The sequence below is a fragment of the Anomaloglossus baeobatrachus genome, chromosome 11 (genome assembly GCF_048569485.1).
Source record: "Anomaloglossus baeobatrachus isolate aAnoBae1 chromosome 11, aAnoBae1.hap1, whole genome shotgun sequence".
NCBI lineage: Eukaryota > Metazoa > Chordata > Amphibia > Anura > Aromobatidae > Anomaloglossus > Anomaloglossus baeobatrachus.
Window position 1 is genome coordinate 36,847,677 of NC_134363.1, and position 18,728 is coordinate 36,866,404.

Here is an 18,728-nt window from a genome sequence, read left to right on the forward strand (position 1 = left end):
GCTAACATATATTTTTTTTAATTATTTATTTAAATAACTAAAAATAAAATGGGCTTCCCTGTATTTTGATTGCTGGACATCACAGTGCTGTAAAAATAAATCTTTAAAAAAATGACGTAGCGCTCCGCGGTATTTTTGATTCTCAGCGCAGATAAAGCAGACAGCTATGGGTTGCCACCCCCATCTGCCTGCCGTTACCTTGGTTGGCAATCAAAATACAGGGAAGCCCATTAATTTTTTCTATTTAAAAAATAGTTAAAAAAAAAAAATTACGTTGGGTCCCCCCATTTTTGATAGCCAGCTAGGGTAAAGCAGACGGCTGTAGCCTGAAAACCACAGCTGGCAGCTTTACCGTGGTTGGGGATCCAATGTGGAGGTCCCCTCAGGCTCTTTTTTATAATTATTTTATAAATATTAATAATTACACAATAAAAGTAGGGAACCCCCCAAATTGGATCACCAGCCAAGGTAAAGCGGACAGCTGTGGTCTGGTATTCTCAGGGTGGGAAGGTCCATAGTTATTGGGCCTTCACAGCCTAAAAATAGCAGGCCGCAGGCACCCCAGACGTGGCGCATCCACTAGATGCGCCAATCCTGGCGCTTCACCCCAGCTCATCCCGTGCCCTGGTGCAGTGGCAAACGGGGTAATAAATCGGGTTGATACTAGCTGTAAAGTCACCTGAGATCAAGCCCAGCAGTTTGTGATGTCATGGCGTCTATTAGATACCCAACATCATAAACTGTCAGTACTAACAAAAACAAAAAATAGACAAAAGAAATTTATTTGAAAAAACAGTCCCCAAAACATTTCCTCTTTCACCAATTTATTGTAAGAAAAAAAATAAAGGGGTCCCACGACGACTCTGGACCGTCTAGAATATGGGGGGGAGACACTCAGGGAACGTATCCCCCATTTTCTAGGAGTGCGGACCCTTCATGTGAGGAGTGTGGGTGCAATGAATCTGCACTCACTCTCCCCGGGTCCACAGCAGCAGAGTCCATGTCGTAATGGTTGCTACCAAAGCTGCAATGCCCTGCTCATGAGGTAAGGGCATGCCTAATCAGGAGAACTACTGTAGAGGAAGCTCTGCTCACTGGTATATAGGTGCTCAGAGGTAATAATAGATAAAATTAGTGAGTAACCTCGGCACTCTATATCTCCCAGACTAAGTCAGTAAGTCACAACGGATAGTAATGCAAAATCACTCTTTATTGGTCCGTATTAAGAAATTTTTTTTTTCATAAGCATATATGTTTTTGTCCAAAACAAGTTACAAATGACGTTTCGGCCTGAGCCTTCGTCAGATTGGACTTATCTGCATGTAATCATGAAAAATGACAATAATCAGTATCACATAAGAGTGAGAGAACAATAACATAAACTCGAACAATGTAGAGGTACAATTGGGATGCAGCAAAAAAATTGCAACACAGCAAGAAATGAAACACATGATACAAATGTCATAATACAGTACAAGGACAATATAGTAATGACAAATATGGGGTCAGAGTAGATTTAGACAGCTCTGGTACGAAAGAGATGTCAATCATAAAGTAACATGTGCAGTAGGTGTAGAGCTACACTATGCATGGCAGAGCTAATGGGTAGACCGACCATAGAAAAAGTAGAGAAAAAGTGGAGAAAAAGTGGAGAATAAGTAGAACATAAGAGGAGAAAAAGTGGAGAAAAAGTGGAGAAAAAAGTGGAGAAAAAGTGGAGAAAAAGTGGAGAAAAAGTGGAGAAAAAGTGGAGATTAAGAGGAGAAAAAGTGGAGAAAAAAGTGGAGAAAAAGTGGAGAAAAAGTGGAGCATAAGTGGAGAAAAAGTGGAGAAAAAGTGGAGCATAAGAGGAGAAAAAGTGGAGAAAAAAGTGGAGAAAAAGTGGAGAAAAAGTGGAGCATAAGAGGAGAAAAAGTGGAGAAAAAGTGGAGAAAAAGTGGAGCATAAGAGGAGAAAAAGTGGAGAAAAAGTGGAGCATAAGAGGAGAAAAAGTGGAGATTAAGAGGAGAAAAAGTGGAGAAAAAGTGGAGCATAAGAGGAGAAAAAGTGGAGAAAAAGTGGAGAAAAAGTGGAGCATAAGAGGAGAAAAAGTGGAGATTAAGAGGAGAAAAAGTGGAGAAAAAGTGGAGAAAAAGTGGAGAAAAAGTGGAGCATAAGAGGAGAAAAAGTGGAGAAAAAAGTGGAGAAAAAGTGGAGAAAGTGGAGAAAAAAATGGAGAAAAAGTGGAGAAAAAGTGGAGAAAAAGTGGAGAATAAGAGGAGAAAAAGTGGAGAAAAAGTGGAGAAAAAGTGGAGAAAAAGTGGAGAAAAAGTGGAGAAAAAGTGGAGATTAAGAGGAGAAAAAGTGGAGAAAAAGTGGAGAAAAAGTGGAGAAAAAGTGGAGAAAAAGTGGAGAAAAAGTGGAGATTAAGAGGAGAAAAAGTGGAGAAAAAAGTGGAGAAAAAGTGGAGAAAAAGTGGAGCATAAGTGGAGAAAAAGTGGAGAAAAAGTGGAGAAAAAGTGGAGAAAAAGTGGAGCATAAGAGGAGAAAAAGTGGAGAAAAAAGTGGAGAAAAAGTGGAGAAAAAGTGGAGCATAAGAGGAGAAAAAGTGGAGAAAAAGTGGAAAAAAAGTGGAGCATAAGAGGAGAAAAAGTGGAGAAAAAGTGGAGAAAAAGTGGAGCATAAGAGGAGAAAAAGTGGAGATTAAGAGGAGAAAAAGTGGAGAAAAAGTGGAGCATAAGAGGAGAAAAAGTGGAGAAAAAGTGGAGAAAAAGTGGAGAAAAAGTGGAGAAAAAGTGGAGCATAAGAGGAGAAAAAGTGGAGATTAAGAGGAGAAAAAGTGGAGAAAAAGTGGAGAAAAAGTGGAGAAAAAGTGGAGATTAAGAGGAGAAAAAGTGGAGAAAAAAGTGGAGAAAAAGTGGAGAAAAAGTGGAGCATAAGTGGAGAAAAAGTGGAGAAAAAGTGGAGCATAAGAGGAGAAAAAGTGGAGAAAAAAGTGGAGAAAAAGTGGAGAAAAAGTGGAGCATAAGAGGAGAAAAAGTGGAGAAAAAGTGGAGAAAAAGTGGAGCATAAGAGGAGAAAAAGTGGAGAAAAAGTGGAGCATAAGAGGAGAAAAAGTGGAGATTAAGAGGAGAAAAAGTGGAGAAAAAGTGGAGCATAAGAGGAGAAAAAGTGGAGAAAAAGTGGAGAAAAAGTGGAGCATAAGAGGAGAAAAAGTGGAGATTAAGAGGAGAAAAAGTGGAGAAAAAGTGGAGAAAAAGTGGAGAAAAAGTGGAGCATAAGAGGAGAAAAAGTGGAGAAAAAAGTGGAGAAAAAGTGGAGAAAGTGGAGAAAAAAATGGAGAAAAAGTGGAGAAAAAGTGGAGAAAAAGTGGAGAATAAGAGGAGAAAAAGTGGAGAAAAAGTGGAGAAAAAGTGGAGAAAAAGTGGAGAAAAAGTGGAGAAAAAGTGGAGATTAAGAGGAGAAAAAGTGGAGAAAAAGTGGAGAAAAAGTGGAGAAAAAGTGGAGAAAAAGTGGAGAAAAAGTGGAGATTAAGAGGAGAAAAAGTGGAGAAAAAAGTGGAGAAAAAGTGGAGAAAAAGTGGAGCATAAGTGGAGAAAAAGTGGAGAAAAAGTGGAGAAAAAGTGGAGAAAAAGTGGAGCATAAGAGGAGAAAAAGTGGAGAAAAAAGTGGAGAAAAAGTGGAGAAAAAGTGGAGCATAAGAGGAGAAAAAGTGGAGAAAAAGTGGAAAAAAAGTGGAGCATAAGAGGAGAAAAAGTGGAGAAAAAGTGGAGAAAAAGTGGAGCATAAGAGGAGAAAAAGTGGAGATTAAGAGGAGAAAAAGTGGAGAAAAAGTGGAGCATAAGAGGAGAAAAAGTGGAGAAAAAGTGGAGAAAAAGTGGAGAAAAAGTGGAGAAAAAGTGGAGCATAAGAGGAGAAAAAGTGGAGATTAAGAGGAGAAAAAGTGGAGAAAAAGTGGAGAAAAAGTGGAGAAAAAGTGGAGATTAAGAGGAGAAAAAGTGGAGAAAAAAGTGGAGAAAAAGTGGAGAAAAAGTGGAGCATAAGTGGAGAAAAAGTGGAGAAAAAGTGGAGCATAAGAGGAGAAAAAGTGGAGAAAAAAGTGGAGAAAAAGTGGAGAAAAAGTGGAGCATAAGAGGAGAAAAAGTGGAGAAAAAGTGGAGAAAAAGTGGAGCATAAGAGGAGAAAAAGTGGAGAAAAAGTGGAGAAAAAGTGGAGCATAAGAGGAGAAAAAGTGGAGATTAAGAGGAGAAAAAGTGGAGAAAAAGTGGAGCATAAAGGAGAAAAAAAGGAGAAAAAGTGGAGAAAAAGTGGAGAAAAAGTGGAGCATAAGAGGAGAAAAAGTGGAGATTAAGAGGAGAAAAAGTGGAGAAAAAGTGGAGAAAAAGTGGAGAAAAAGTGGAGAAAAAGTGGAGCATAAGAGGAGAAAAAGTGGAGAAAAAAGTGGAGAAAAAGTGGAGAAAAAGTGGAGAAAAAGTGGAGATTAAGAGGAGAAAAAGTGGAGCATAAGAGGAGAAAAAGTGGAGAAAAAAGTGGAGAAAAAGTGGAGAAAGTGGAGAAAAAAATGGAGAAAAAGTGGAGAAAAAGTGGAGAAAAAGTGGAGAATAAGTGGAGAAAAAGTGGAGAAAAAGTGGAGAAAAAGTGGAGAAAAAGTGGAGATTAAGAGGAGAAAAAGTGGAGAAAAAGTGGAGATTAAGAGGAGAAAAAGTGGAGAAAAAGTGGAGAAAAAGTGGAGAAAAAGTGGAGATTAAGAGGAGAAAAAGTGGAGAAAAAAGTGGAGAAAAAGTGGAGAAAAAGTGGAGCATAAGTGGAGAAAAAGTGGAGAAAAAGTGGAGAAAAAGTGGAGCATAAGAGGAGAAAAAGTGGAGAAAAAAGTGGAGAAAAAGTGGAGAAAAAGTGGAGCATAAGAGGAGAAAAAGTGGAAAAAAAGTGGAGCATAAGAGGAGAAAAAGTGGAGAAAAAGTGGAGAAAAAGTGGAGCATAAGAGGAGAAAAAGTGGAGATTAAGAGGAGAAAAAGTGGAGAAAAAGTGGAGCATAAGAGGAGAAAAAGTGGAGAAAAAGTGGAGAAAAAGTGGAGAAAAAGTGGAGAAAAAGTGGAGCATAAGAGGAGAAAAAGTGGAGATTAAGAGGAGAAAAAGTGGAGAAAAAGTGGAGAAAAAGTGGAGAAAAAGTGGAGAAAAAGTGGAGCATAAGAGGAGAAAAAGTGGAGAAAAAAGTGGAGAAAAAGTGGAGAAAAAGTGGAGAAAAAGTGGAGATTAAGAGGAGAAAAAGTGGAGCATAAGAGGAGAAAAAGTGGAGAAAAAAGTGGAGAAAAAGTGGAGAAAGTGGAGAAAAAAATGGAGAAAAAGTGGAGAAAAAGTGGAGAAAAAGTGGAGAATAAGAGGAGAAAAAGTGGAGAAAAAGTGGAGAAAAAGTGGAGAATAAGAGGAGAAAAAGTGGAGAATAAGTGGAGAAAAAAATGGAGAAAAAGTGGAGAAAAAGTGGAGCATAAGAGGAGAAAAAGTGGAGAAAAAGTGGAGAAAAAGTGGAGCATAAGAGGAGAAAAAGTGGAGAAAAAAGTGGAGAAAAAGTGGAGAAAAAGTGGAGCATAAGAGGAGAAAAAGTGGAGAAAAAGTGGAGAAAAAGTGGAGCATAAGAGGAGAAAAAGTGGAGAAAAAGTGGAGAAAAAGTGGAGCATAAGAGGAGAAAAAGTGGAGAAAAAGTGGAGAAAAAAGTGGAGAAAAAGTGGAGAAAAAGTGGAGAAAAAGTGGAGAAAAAGTGGAGATTAAGAGGAGAAAAAGTGGAGAAAAAGTGGAGAAAAAGTGGAGCATAAGAGGAGAAAAAGTGGAGAAAAAAGTGGAGAAAACGTGGAGAAAAAGTGGAGAAAAAGTGGAGAAAAAGTGGAGCATAAGAGGAGAAAAAGTGGAGAAAAAGTGGAGAAAAAGTGGAGCATAAGAGGAGAAAAAGTGGAGATTAAGAGGAGAAAAAGTGGAGAAAAAGTGGAGAAAAAGTGGAGAAAAAGTGGAGAAAAAGTGGAGAAAAAGTGGAGAAAAAAGTGGAGAAAAAGTGGAGAAAAAGTGGAGAAAAAGTGGAGATTAAGAGGAGAAAAAGTGGAGCATAAGAGGAGAAAAAGTGGAGAAAAAAGTGGAGAAAAAGTGGAGAAAGTGGAGAAAAAAATGGAGAAAAAGTGGAGAAAAAGTGGAGAAAAAGTGGAGAATAAGAGGAGAAAAAGTGGAGAAAAAGTGGAGAAAAAGTGGAGAATAAGAGGAGAAAAAGTGGAGAATAAGTGGAGAAAAAAATGGAGAAAAAGTGGAGAAAAAGTGGAGAGAAAGTGGAGAAAAAAATGGAGAAAAAGTGGAACACCCTTTGGTACCTTTCATGTGGCACTAAGGGGTGCTTAGCTTTGTATTTAGCCAAAAAAATGAAAAAAAAATGACATAGGGTTCCCCCTAGTTTTGTAGCCAGCTAGGGTAAAGCAGACGGCTGCAGCCTGCAGACCACAGCTGGCAACCTCACCTTGGCTGGTAATCCAAAACTGAGGGCACCCCACGCTGTTATTTTAAATTAAATAAATAATTGAAAAAAAAAACACGTAGGGGTCCCCCAAAATTGGATCACCAGCCAAGGTAAAGCAGACAGCTGGGGCCTGATATTCTCAGACTAGGGAGGTCCATGGTTATTGGAATCTCCCCAGCCTAAAAATAGCAGGCCGCAGCCGCCCCAGAAGTGGCGCATCCATTAGATGCGCCAATCCTGGTGCTTCGCCCCAGCTCATCCCGCGCCCTGGTGCGGTGGCAAACGGGGTAATATTTGGGGTTAATACCAGATGTGTAATGTCACCTGGCATCAAGCCCTGGGGTTGGTGAGGTCAGGCGTCTATCAGATACCCGACATCACCAACCCAGTCAGTAATAAAAAAAAAAATACACGACAAACACATTTTTATTTGAAAAAACACTCCCCAAAACATTCCCTCTTTAACCAATTTATTAGATTGAAAAACAAATCCAGGTCTGGTGTAATCCAAGGGGTTGCCATGACGATGCACACTGTCCCAGTCAATGAAGAGCAGGATGTTCCCCATTGGCTGGGAGAGCAGTGCAGTGACCTGAGCTAACATCAATGGGTCAGCCCAGGTCACTGCAGGGGGGTGACAAGTGCTGCTGTCAGTGAGGTACATTACCTGCGCTGATCTCCAGCACACTGACAGCCCCTGTCACTGAGCTCAATGACCGCCCGGCGCCTTCACACCAAGTATCGCGAGAGGTCCGTGACGTCACCGCTAGTCAGTCTCGGGTCGGAAGCGATAGGTGATGTGACAAGCGGCGGCCATGGAGGACAGTGACAGCGCTGAGGTCGGGATGGCGGGACTTCATCACCGCAGGTAAGCCGAGCGAGCGAGCGAGCGGGCGGGCGGGCGGGCGGGGGGGGGGGGGGGGGGATGTGGATGTGTGTGTGTGTTTGTGTATGTGTATGTATGTGTACATGCCGCGGGCAGGAGGGGGTGGAGCGAGCTGAGCGGGAAAGTGTGGGCTTCCTGCACGTAACTAAGATAAACATCGGGTTACTAACCAAAGCGCTTTGCTTGGATACCCGATGTTTATCTTGGTTACCAGCTTGTGGCAGGCTGCCAGCGATGGCTCCTGCTCACTGTAGCTGTAAAAAGCCCTGCTTTTTGCTGCTAGAACCGTTCTCGAACGTATCTAGAACTATCGAGCTTTTAGCAAAAAGCTCGAGTTCTAGTTCGATCTCGAACAGCCCAAAAATCACTCGAGCCGCGAACTGGAGAACCACGAACCACGAACTGCGCTCAACTCTAGTCTCGATGCCTGGGCCGTGGCTTTCTACCCTTATGGTTGGGCTGTTGTCTTCAGTCAGGTCTTAGGTGGGAAAGGACCTAGAGTCCAGTCCTCAATCAGTGGATTCGACCCGGTCCAGTGGTTTCTGGGCCTCGTAATGGGTCTGAGTACCCCTCCTGGTGCTCCGGTTTCCAATTGGTTCCCCGGTTCGGTACTGGCGTGCCACTACACGGTCCCGTTCCCTTACGGTTCCACCGGCTGTAATCCCAGCTCCTGCAGGCGGCCACCACCGTCTGCCTCCTTGCCACGGTACCAGGGCTACGATCCCTTTGTGTTTGTGTAAGGGCCTACCTGTGACTACCTGGCTAGTCGAGGGCATCACACATCTCATTAACGATGTCGTTACGTGTAACGGGGCCTATACTATTATTATTATTTTCTTATTAATCAACAAGCCATTAATTTTTCATTCAGCTCTGTGGACATGGAATTTCGCTCCAATCATAAAAGGGGAACATCAAAGGGACAAAAACGTAGACGCTCATAGACATGTCCATAGAAAAGGTCTGAACTATTCCAGCACGATACTGGCACATAGTTTACCCCCAAAAGTACTACATTGGTCTCAATTGACCAGAGCACCTTCTTCCACATGACATGTGTTACGGTCGCCGAGGGGGCAACGAGTGTCTGGGAGTGGACCCACTGGGCTGTACACCGGACTCCCCTGAGGAAGCTAACCAGTAGTGAACCCCTATACAGGGACTGTCTGGCGCAGGGACTGTCTGGCGCAGGCACAGGGGTTTTAAATGCACGACAGCCAGGACCAGTGGGGTCAGCTCTGCCGGACTGGTGAACAAGTGCCTGTGGCCAGAGATGCTACATTTTTTCACTGGGTGAATCTTGTAGAGGCAGGAGCCGAGTTGGAACTGGGACAACACACATGCTACCTAAAATTGATGGCCATAGTTCCATCAGAGGTTCCTCCACCTCCTATGCTAGTTCCTGCACCCCCACCTCTTCATCCTCTAACTCCGAATTGTTGTCTCTATCAGCCGCAAGCTGGAAGCACTGCAGCCCTGCCTTGGTGAAGCAGCAACAGGCTTTGCTGAAACTCATATTTTTAGATGACATGTCGCGGGCGGAGGAGGGGACGCCGCGCTCTCCCACTGCTCGGGTCCGGGTACTGCTGCTACTACTACTACTGCTCGGTGGTGGCTCGGTGGGCCGGATCCTGGGGACTCGAGCGGCGCTCCTCGCCCGTGAGTGAAAGGGGGGGGAATTGATTGCGGGGATTGGAGATTGTTCGTGACGCCACCCACGGTTGTGATTTTTGGTAACACCACCGCTGCTCTATACGGGACTCCCGGGAGCGATGACAGGGAGCAGCTTTGTTGGTAGTTCTCCCCTCCGTGGGTAGGGGGGTTGGTTGTCCCGGGGCCCGGTGATGGGGTGATGGATGAGGGATGGCCAGGCAGGTGCAGGGCTTGGATAGGTGCAGGGTCGCGGGGGCAGCACTGTGACGCATGGCACGGTGGTACTCACTCAGCCTGAGACGATGACACAGTTCTCGGTAAAACACACGGCTGGAAAGACGGTTCCCACGGACGGCTGCTGTTGCTTTTCCCCGGTAGTTAACGGTGACTGTCTCTTTTCCCTGCACCTTGTGTAATGTTGGTAGCGATGGATTCCCACCGGTAACCCACTCCCCGACCTGGACATGGGCCGGAGGAGCCCCTCTTTGCCCGCAGGCGCTGGCCCTGAGAAACTGGTGCCTTGGCGGTGGCGGTGTCTCTCCTTCACGGTTGGACTGTTGCCTTCAATCGGGACTTAGTTGTTTGGAGACCCGGAGGTCCCCTTCACTGACGGATTTGGCAAATTCACGGCGACTCCTAGCCTTGCCGGGATCCGAAAGGCCCCTGCCAATGGTGCTGGCTTCTCCTTGTGTACTGGTCTGGTACCGCCGGGCCACCACCCGTCCGCGGTCCTTACGGCAACTCCGATCAGCCTCCACTGCAGACGGTCACCGCCGTCTGCTAACCTTGCTGTCACTGTCCGGGGCACACACCCGGACCAACTTCAGGCTTTCAAACTGTCACTCTCCCTAACTCCTTACTCCTTTTACTTCAAACTCCAAACCTAATCTCTCTCTCCAACTAACTAACTGCCTGTGTTTTCCCTCCTCCAGGACTGTGAACTCCTAGGTGGGTGGAGACCAACCGCCTGGCTCCACCCCCTGATGTGGACATCAGCCCCTGGGGAAGGCAACAAGGATTTCTGGTCTAGCTTTGATGTGCCTAACCGGGGTGTAGGGTGTGGTGGTGTCATTACCTGTGACCCCTGGCTTGCCCAGGGCGTCACATTCCCCCTTAGCAAAATGCAGACCGTCCGCAGGCTGCCCGTCCAACACCGGTTTTATTTTTCTGCAAAAAGATAGGAAAAACGGTAACACAAACAATTATATTAACATCATCCCACAACGGGAGCCACTTTTTTTAAACGTTGCAAACGGTAACGGTTACGGCTTCCACTCTCTCCCACCCAAGCAACCTGGCCCTGATGCTGCCTCTAACAAACTGGCAGCACCCCTTGACCCCAGTCCTGCACCAAGTTACCCGAGCGGGATCTGTCCTTCCCCTCCAGAGGGTAGCCACCGGTTCCGGTGGTGGCTGGGCCCCAGCCTGCTCCACTGCGGGCCCTCCCTCCAATCTGCCTCTCTGGAGGCGGTAACGGTAAGCTGCAACAAACATATTTACATTCCACTAACGTTTGTGGTTGCCCTGCAAGTTCACGGGCTTGTCCGTAAGGAGTCCCTTATGCAACTTTAAACGGTCCCCACGGGGACAACGGTGCCGGCAATGACCGGTTCAATCACAGTTGAATCAGATGACTTCCTCAGTTGATCACTTATCATTTTCAAAAACTTGCAAACTTTAAAACTTTAAACACACATACTTCCTTCCTCCCTTTAAAGGACGGTTTCCCTGTACCTAAGTGGGGGTCTACCTAGGTTGGGACGGGTGGACCTCCGGGGTCCGGTGTAAGTGGGGCTAGGCAGTGGGGCAGAGGGAACAATCAGTTCCTCCTCCCTGCTATCGTGTAGGGCAGGCGGAGGCATAGGGGAGCTGGGTACAGGTTCATCCCTGGGCACTGGCACTGGCTCATGGTTGACCGCCTCCATTACTTCTTCATCCACGGGTTGTGGGAACAGTATCACTGGAAGAATCACCGCGCCGTTCTGTGTAGGCCAGTCCGCTGGGAAGTCACCCATCACGGTGTGGATTACCTCGTCTGCCTTTTCCGCTGGTGGAGGAACTGGAACTTCAGCTGCCGCCCTCAGTGTTGGTGGGCACCTCTTCAGATGGTCCCGGGAAACTGTGGCCAAAGTGCCCCCTTGGTCACAACTGATCTGGTAGGCCTTTCCATCTTCCCATCCTGTTGGCTGTATGAGGTATGGAGTCTGTTCCCATTGATCATCCAGCTTGTGGGTCCTCCTTTTCCGCTTCAGCACCACATCTCCAGGCTGGAAAGGGCCAGCCGACGCCCTCTGGTTGAAGCGCTGTTCCTGCTGTTCCCGACTCCGACTCAAGTTCTTCTCCACATATTCTTGAATCTGCCGGTATTGCACCCTCCGCCGAGTTTCCCATTCGGCTGTCGAAGGGAGTGCTTCTGGGGCCTCCAATCCCATGTCCAGATCCACCGGTAGCCGACCGGGTTGCGCCCTCATCAGGTATGCGGGGGTGCACTTCGTTGAACTGCAAGGTATATTGTTATACATATCGACCAAGTCGGGTAGCTTCTCCGGCCACAGGTTCCACTCTTCTAGCGGCAACGTCTTGAGGAGGCCAAGGACCAAATAGTTCATCTTCTCACACATACCGTTGGTTTGGGCATGGTAAGGCGTGGTCCGGATCTTCTTGCAGCCGTACAGCTGACAGAACTCATGGAATACCTCCGCTTCAAAGGCTGGGCCTTGGTCAGTAAGCACCTTCTCAGGGTATCCATGTGGTCGACAGAAGTAAGCTTGGAACGCTCTAGCGGCGGTACGGCCGGTTAGGTCTTTGACCGGGACAACCACCATGAACCTCGAATAGTGGTCTACTATGGTCAGAGCGTAGGTGTACCCACTTCGGCTGGGGGAGAGCTTTACATGGTCCAGAGCGACCAGCTCCAGCGGCTGATGTGTAACGATCGGGTGTAGGGGCGCCTTCTGGCTAGCCTCGTCCTTCCTCCTCAGTGTGCAAGGACCGCATTCTTGGCACCAGGCCTCTACAGACTCCCGCATCCCACTCCAATAGAACCGCTCTCTCAACAGCATCTCCAGCTTCTTCCATCCGAAGTGCCCGGCACCATCATGGTATGCCTGCAGAATGGCAGGCACGTTAGCTTGGGGAATCACCAACTGGCGGATTTTCTCATGAGTCTTCGGGTTAATCAGCTCACGATACAACTTCCCTTGATGTAGATACAGCCGGGTCCGTTCTTTCCACAGGCGTTGGGCTTCAGCTGGGGCGGCAGGGTCCATTCCAGCAGCGCCTTGCTCCACCAGAGTCTTGACTAGGCGGACAGCGGGCGCCTGGTTTTGAGCTTCCTGCCACTCCTGGCTGGGCAGTGGATCCAGGTTCGCCCGTTGTTTGTGGCTGGTGAAATGCAGGCAACTCGATCTCTTTGAGGTCGTCATCCTCGCACCCTTCTTCTGACAAGTGGGGCATCCGAGAGAGTGCATCAGCATTAACGTTGGCACGACCGGCCCTGTATTTAATTGTGAAGTCGTAGTTGGCTAGCCTGGCCACCCACCGCTGTTCCAACGCACCCAACTTGGCCGTGTCCAGATGGGTCAGCGGATTGTTATCCGTGAAAGCGGTGAATTTTGCTGCGGCCAAGTAATGGCAGAACCGCTCGGTGATAGCCCACACCAGCGCCAGGAGCTCCAGCTTGAAAGAGCTGTAATTTTCAGGGTTCCTTTCAGTCGGTCGGAGCTTTCGGCTAGCATAGGCAATCACTTTTTCCTTCCCATCCTGGACCTGGGACAAGACTGCCCCCAAACCCACATTGCTGGCATCGGTGTAGAGGATGAACGGGTGGCCGTAATCAGGATACGCTAGGATCTCCTCCCCGGTCAAGGCCGCTTTCAGCTGATGGAAGGATTCCTCATGCCTCTCTTCCCACACCAGTGGGGCTCCGAGGGGTCTACCACCTTTGGTCTGTCCCACGAGGAGGTCTTGCATGGGGGCAGCCATCTTCGTGTACCCCTTGATGAAGCGACGGTAGTACCCTACCAGACCCAGAAACTGCCTTACTTCCCTCACTGTGGTTGGCCTCGGCCAGTCTTGGATGGCAGTGACCTTCTCGGGGTCGGGGGTGACACCTTCTGCTCCCACCACATGCCCCAGATACTGCACTCTGGGTTTCAGCAGATGACACTTGGAAGGCTTCAACTTCATCCCGTACTTGGCAAGGGACGCGAACACCTCGGCTAGGTGTTCCAGATGGGCTTCATATGTCTGTGAATACACAATTACATCATCCAGATACAACAGGACGGTCTCAAAATTCAGGTGCCCCAAACAGCACTCCATCAGCCGTTGGAAGGTACCCGGGGCATTGCACAGCCCGAACGGCATACTGTTGAATTCACAGAGTCCCATAGGGGTGGTAAAGGCAGTTTTCTCTCGGTCTTCGGGCGCCACGGCCACCTGCCAGTACCCACTGGTGAGGTCAAGGGTGGAGAAGTAGTTGGCGGTTCTCAGCGCAGACAAGGACTCCTCGATACGGGGCAGAGGGTAGGCATCCTTATGTGTTATCTGGTTAATCTTCCGGTAATCCACGCACATCCGCATGGTGCCGTCTTTCTTCTTAACCAGCACCAACGGGGCGGCCCAGGGACTACAGCTGTCCCTGATAACCCCTGCCTCCCTCATATTCCTCAACATGTCCTTGGCGCACTGGTAGTGTGCAGGGGGAATGGGCCTGTACCTCTCTTTGATAGGGGGATGTTCACCGGTAGGGATATGGTGTTGGACCCCTTTAATCTGCCCAAAGTCTAGGGGATGTTTGCTAAAAACGTGCTCGTACTCCCGTACCACCCTGTATACCCCTTCTTTGTGATGTGTAGGGGTATCGGCAGTGCCCACGTGTAGCTGTTGGTGCCACTCCTCTGACTCCCCTTGGGGCGGGTGAGTGCTGGCAGTAGGTAGTGAAACTGGAGGAGCTGCTTCATGGATGGTGTGAGGATCTAGGGTGAGCAACTTGGCAAGTGTAGCATACCGGGGAAGCCTCACTTCTTCCTCCCCACAGTTCAGCACCCTCACGGGCACTCTCCCCTTCTTTACATCTACCACCCCTCGGGCGGCCATTACCATGGGCCAGTGTTCGGAGGGCATGGGCTCTATCATGGCAGGGTAGTCACGCCCCTGAGGCCCTACTGCTGCCCTACACCAAATCATCATCTCACTCCTAGGGGGCACAGTCAACGGGGCAACATACATCACTCTCGCTCCACCAATCTCCCCTCCCGTCGAGTTTACATGCTGGCGGTATATCAAGGCTCGGATCTCACGCTGCACAGCTCTTTGTCGGCTCCCCGCCGCCGTGGCGGCCAGCTGCTGCAGTAGGGCCAACACATCACTCATACAGTGCTCCATCACATTGGTTCCCAGCACTATCTTCGGGTTATGATCACTGGGTTCATTCATGATCACAATCATACCCTGGTGTTGCAGTTCAGCTCGCCCCACAGTCATGGCCACTTGTTTATATCCCACTTGGGTCAGTGGGAGTCCATCAGCAGCAATCAGTGTTTTACTAGCATCTGGGGGAGCCAGCTCGTCTGTCCCCCAATACCGTTGGTACAATGTGTATGGTATGGTGGTTACCTGTGATCCAGTGTCCAAGAGAGCCATCATCGGTATGCCGTCCACAGCCATGGGGATGATGGGCCGGGCCCCGATATAACGGTCCCGCCAGTCTGAGGGGCCATGGGGTTCTACTCCTGAGGATTGGCCCGTGGCCCCAGGGGTTGCTCGTTTAACGGGCACTGTCGGAAGTAATGGCCAGGCTTGCTGCACTTGTAGCAGATTGGAGGTCTGTTCCGCGGAACATTAGCCCTTCTCCGCTGCATCCAGGGAACATCCTCAGGGCTGTCGGCGAGCTGTATCTTTGCTGGAAGCTGGGATCTGGTCAGAGGCTGGAGTGCGGCGAGAATCTTGGCGAGGTCTCCATCCATGCGGCGGACCTGGGCAGCCAGTTCTTCCATCGTACCGCTTGGGGCTGTAGGCACTGGAGACGCGGGTAGGGCAGGGGCCACCATGATGGGAGCCGTCTCAATTGGCCATGGGGCTGACTCCAAGACTTCCGAAGCTGGGGGTTGCATAGCTTTAATGGCCCGCTCCTTTAACACGGCAAAGTCCACATCCGGGTGTTCCAGGGCCCACAGCCGGAGTTGTTTGCGGTCCTCGGAGGACCTCATCCCCTGCACAAATTGCTCTACTAACATTTTGTTGCTGTCCGCTTCATTGATGGTGTTTATCCGCTTCAGTGTGCGGAGTGCGGTTTGCAGACGTAAAGCATAGTCCCGAATACTGTCCACAGGTCGTTGACGACATTGGTAAAACTGCATTCTCAGCTCCGCTTCAGTACAGGTCTCAAAGGCAGTCTGTAGTCTCTCAAAGATGGTGGCTACAGAGGACCGGTCCCCCTCGGCCCAGGTCTCCGCCTCCTGCTCAGCCGCGCCGGTTAGCTGACCCAGCACTACCACTTCACGTTGCTTATCAGTCAGGGGGTACAATTCCAGGAGCGGGTTAAGCTTCTTCCGGAAGACCTGTAACGCATCAGGCTTCCCGTCGTACTGCGGTAGCCGGGTAGCTCCGGGCACATAGGGCAAGGAGAACAGCATCACCTGAGCGAGAGCTGGGACCGCGGCACCCCCCGCCAGCGCGGCCGGGACCTGAGCAGGCCCATTCCCATCCACGGGTGCCACTGCGGCTGCGACCGCCGCTCCTCCAGCAGCTCCGTCGGGCGCAGACATCTTGCTTCCGTCCCCCTTAGCCTCTTTACGGCTCCTCCTCTATCGGGGCGGGATTTTGGCCTTCGTGCCTCCACTACTCAAGGAGACGCTCGAGCGGGAACTTTTCGCGCCAAAGATGGCGGCTTCTGAAATTTTCTGGCCGGACAGCTCCGGCGGTAAGAAGGCGCACCTCTACCAGATGGCAGAGCGGTAAGATCCTGTTCGTGACGCCAAGTTGTCGCGGGCGGAGGAGGGGACGCCGCGCTGTCCCACTGCTCGGGTCCGGCTACTGCTGCTACTACTACTACTGCTCGGTGGTGGCTCGAGCGTTGGGCCGGATCCCGGGGACTCGAGCGGCGCTCCTCGCCCGTGAGTGAAAGGGGGGGGGAATTGATTGCGGGGATTGGATATTGTTCGTGACGCCACCCACGGTTGTGGTGATTTTTGGTAAGACCACCGCTGCTCTATACGGGACTCCCGGGAGCGATGACAGGGAGCAGCTTTGTTGGTAGTTCTCCCCTCCGTGGGTAGGGGGGTTGGTTGTCCCAGGGCCCGGTGATGGGGTGATGGATGAGGGATGGCCAGGCAGGTGCAGGGCTTGGATAGGTGCAGGATCGCGGGGGCAGCGCTGTGCCGCACGGCACAGTGGTACTCACTCAGCCTGAGACGATGACACAGTTCTCGGTAAAACACACGGCTGGAAAGACGGTTCCTACGGACGGCTGCTGTTGCTTTTCCCCGGTAGTTAACGGTGACTGTCTCTTTTCCCTGCACCTTGTGTAATGTTGGTAGCGATGGATTCCCACCGGTAACCCACTCCCCGACCTGGACATGGGCCGGAGGAGCCCCTCTTTGCCCGCAGGCGCTGGCCCTGAGAAACTGGTGCCTTGGCGGTGGCGGTGTCTCTCCTTCACGGTTGGACTGTTGCCTTCAATCGGGACTTAGTTGTTTGGAGACCCGGAGGTCCCCTTCACTGACGGATTTGGCGAATTCACGGCGACTCCTAGCCTTGCCGGGATCCGAAAGGCCCCTGCCAATGGTGCTGGCTTCTCCTTGTGTACCGGTCCGGTACCGCCGGGCCACCACCCGTCCGCGGTCCTTACGGCAACTCCGATCAGCCTCCACTGCAGACGGTCACCGCCGTCTGCTAACCTTGCTGTCACGGTCCGGGGCACACACCCGGACCAACTTCAGGCTTTCAAACTGTCACTCTCCCTAACTCCTTACTCCTTCTACTTCAAACTCCAAACCTAATCTCTCTCTCCAACTAACTAACTGCCTGTGTTTTCCCTCCTCCAGGACTGTGAACTCCTAGGTGGGTGGAGACCAACCGCCTGGCTCCACCCCCTGGTGTGGACATCAGCCCCTGGGGAGGGCAACAAGGATTTCTGGTCTAGCTTTGATGTGCCTAACCGGGGTGTAGGGTGTGGTGGTGTCATTACCTGTGACCCCTGGCTTGCCAGCTCAGGAACTGTGAGTAAACATTTTGAAACTGCACCCCCTGGTGTTGCCTCTGTTATTTCGCCTGCACTGCACTGTCTACAACACCCTCATAGACTTTCACAAGCATCAACAGTTGCCCCGGGGTACCGCTCCACCTGTGGGGAGCAGGACCATCTAAGCTGCCATTCCACCAGCCCCGGAGGCCACATACAGCAGCGGCGGCTTAATAGCCGCAAACCCCAGGTGGCGTCACGAATAATACAAACTATAATCATCCCCACCACCGCCATATTAATTGACTTCCGCCAGGGTCACGGAGTCGGGCCCCACCACCACTGACTACCACCGGACTAGTCCGGTCCAACACCGGGTGTCCCATAGCCCTGGGGTGGACGAGTCACGGGCACTGACCACCATCACCTTGGTTTACAAGTCTGTGTGTTACTAATCGTGAGTACATCGGTGCCCTCCTGCCGCCCATCTCCCTGCACCGCCCCACTAGCTCTCCCCAATGGGTCCCGGGGCCACCATTCCTACCCACGGAGGGGTTAACAACTGGCTGCGCAACATCTCCCCCTGGGTGACCCGAAAACCGCAGCGGTGGTGTACACCTTCACCACATCCCGTGGGTGGCGTCACGAACTTTAACACGGCTCCGGCCGTACACCTACGTCCCCTAAACCGCCAGCCCCTTTTAGATCGGAGTGACCACAGGACCCCCGGGTCCGGAGACGCTCGAGCCACCCACCAGCGAGCCCGGATCCGAGCGGCTCGGCTGCAGCCGAGCACGGGGCAGTACACATATAATAAACAAGTGGCCATGGATATCTGATATCTGTGGGCTCTCATAAACTTTGAGGAACCGACCAAGATGGTGAGTGGCGATCACACCATAATCAGCGTTACCATCTCGCTTCTGTGTCTACTGAAACACTTGCTGTCCACAATTCAAGAGGAAGCTTTATGTGCGGAACAGTTGGAGATGGGGGATGAAAATACACAGGTTGATACTACCTAGCCCAGCTTGATCTCTCCTTCACAGCATGATGATAATGAGGAGGGGGCTGAGGAGGAAGAAGAGGAGATGGTTGCCTGCGCTACACAGGGTACTACCCACACCAACTTCATGTCATCTGTTCAACATGGATGGCCTAGAGAGGAGGAGGAAGAGAGCGAAGAGGAGGAGATGGATAGTCGTCCCTCTTGTGGGAACAGGAAAGTCTTGCCTGTTGAGAGTCTGGCACACAAAGCAGACTTTATGTCCTGCTGCCTTTCCAGGGACTCTCGCGTTATACGCCTTTCAGTAATGCCAATTACTGGTTGAGCACCCTTCTCAATCCACACTACAAGAGACCTTTACATCTCTCCTTCCTGCGGTTGAAAAGGTTACGAAAATGGTTCATTACCAGAAGGCCAAAGATGAAGAATTGGTAAAAAAATTCTCATCTGGCAACGCTGGCAACATAGGTCATAATTTTTTTCAATAACCAAGGAGTAGAGAGGAGGGAGACACAGCAGGATCAAC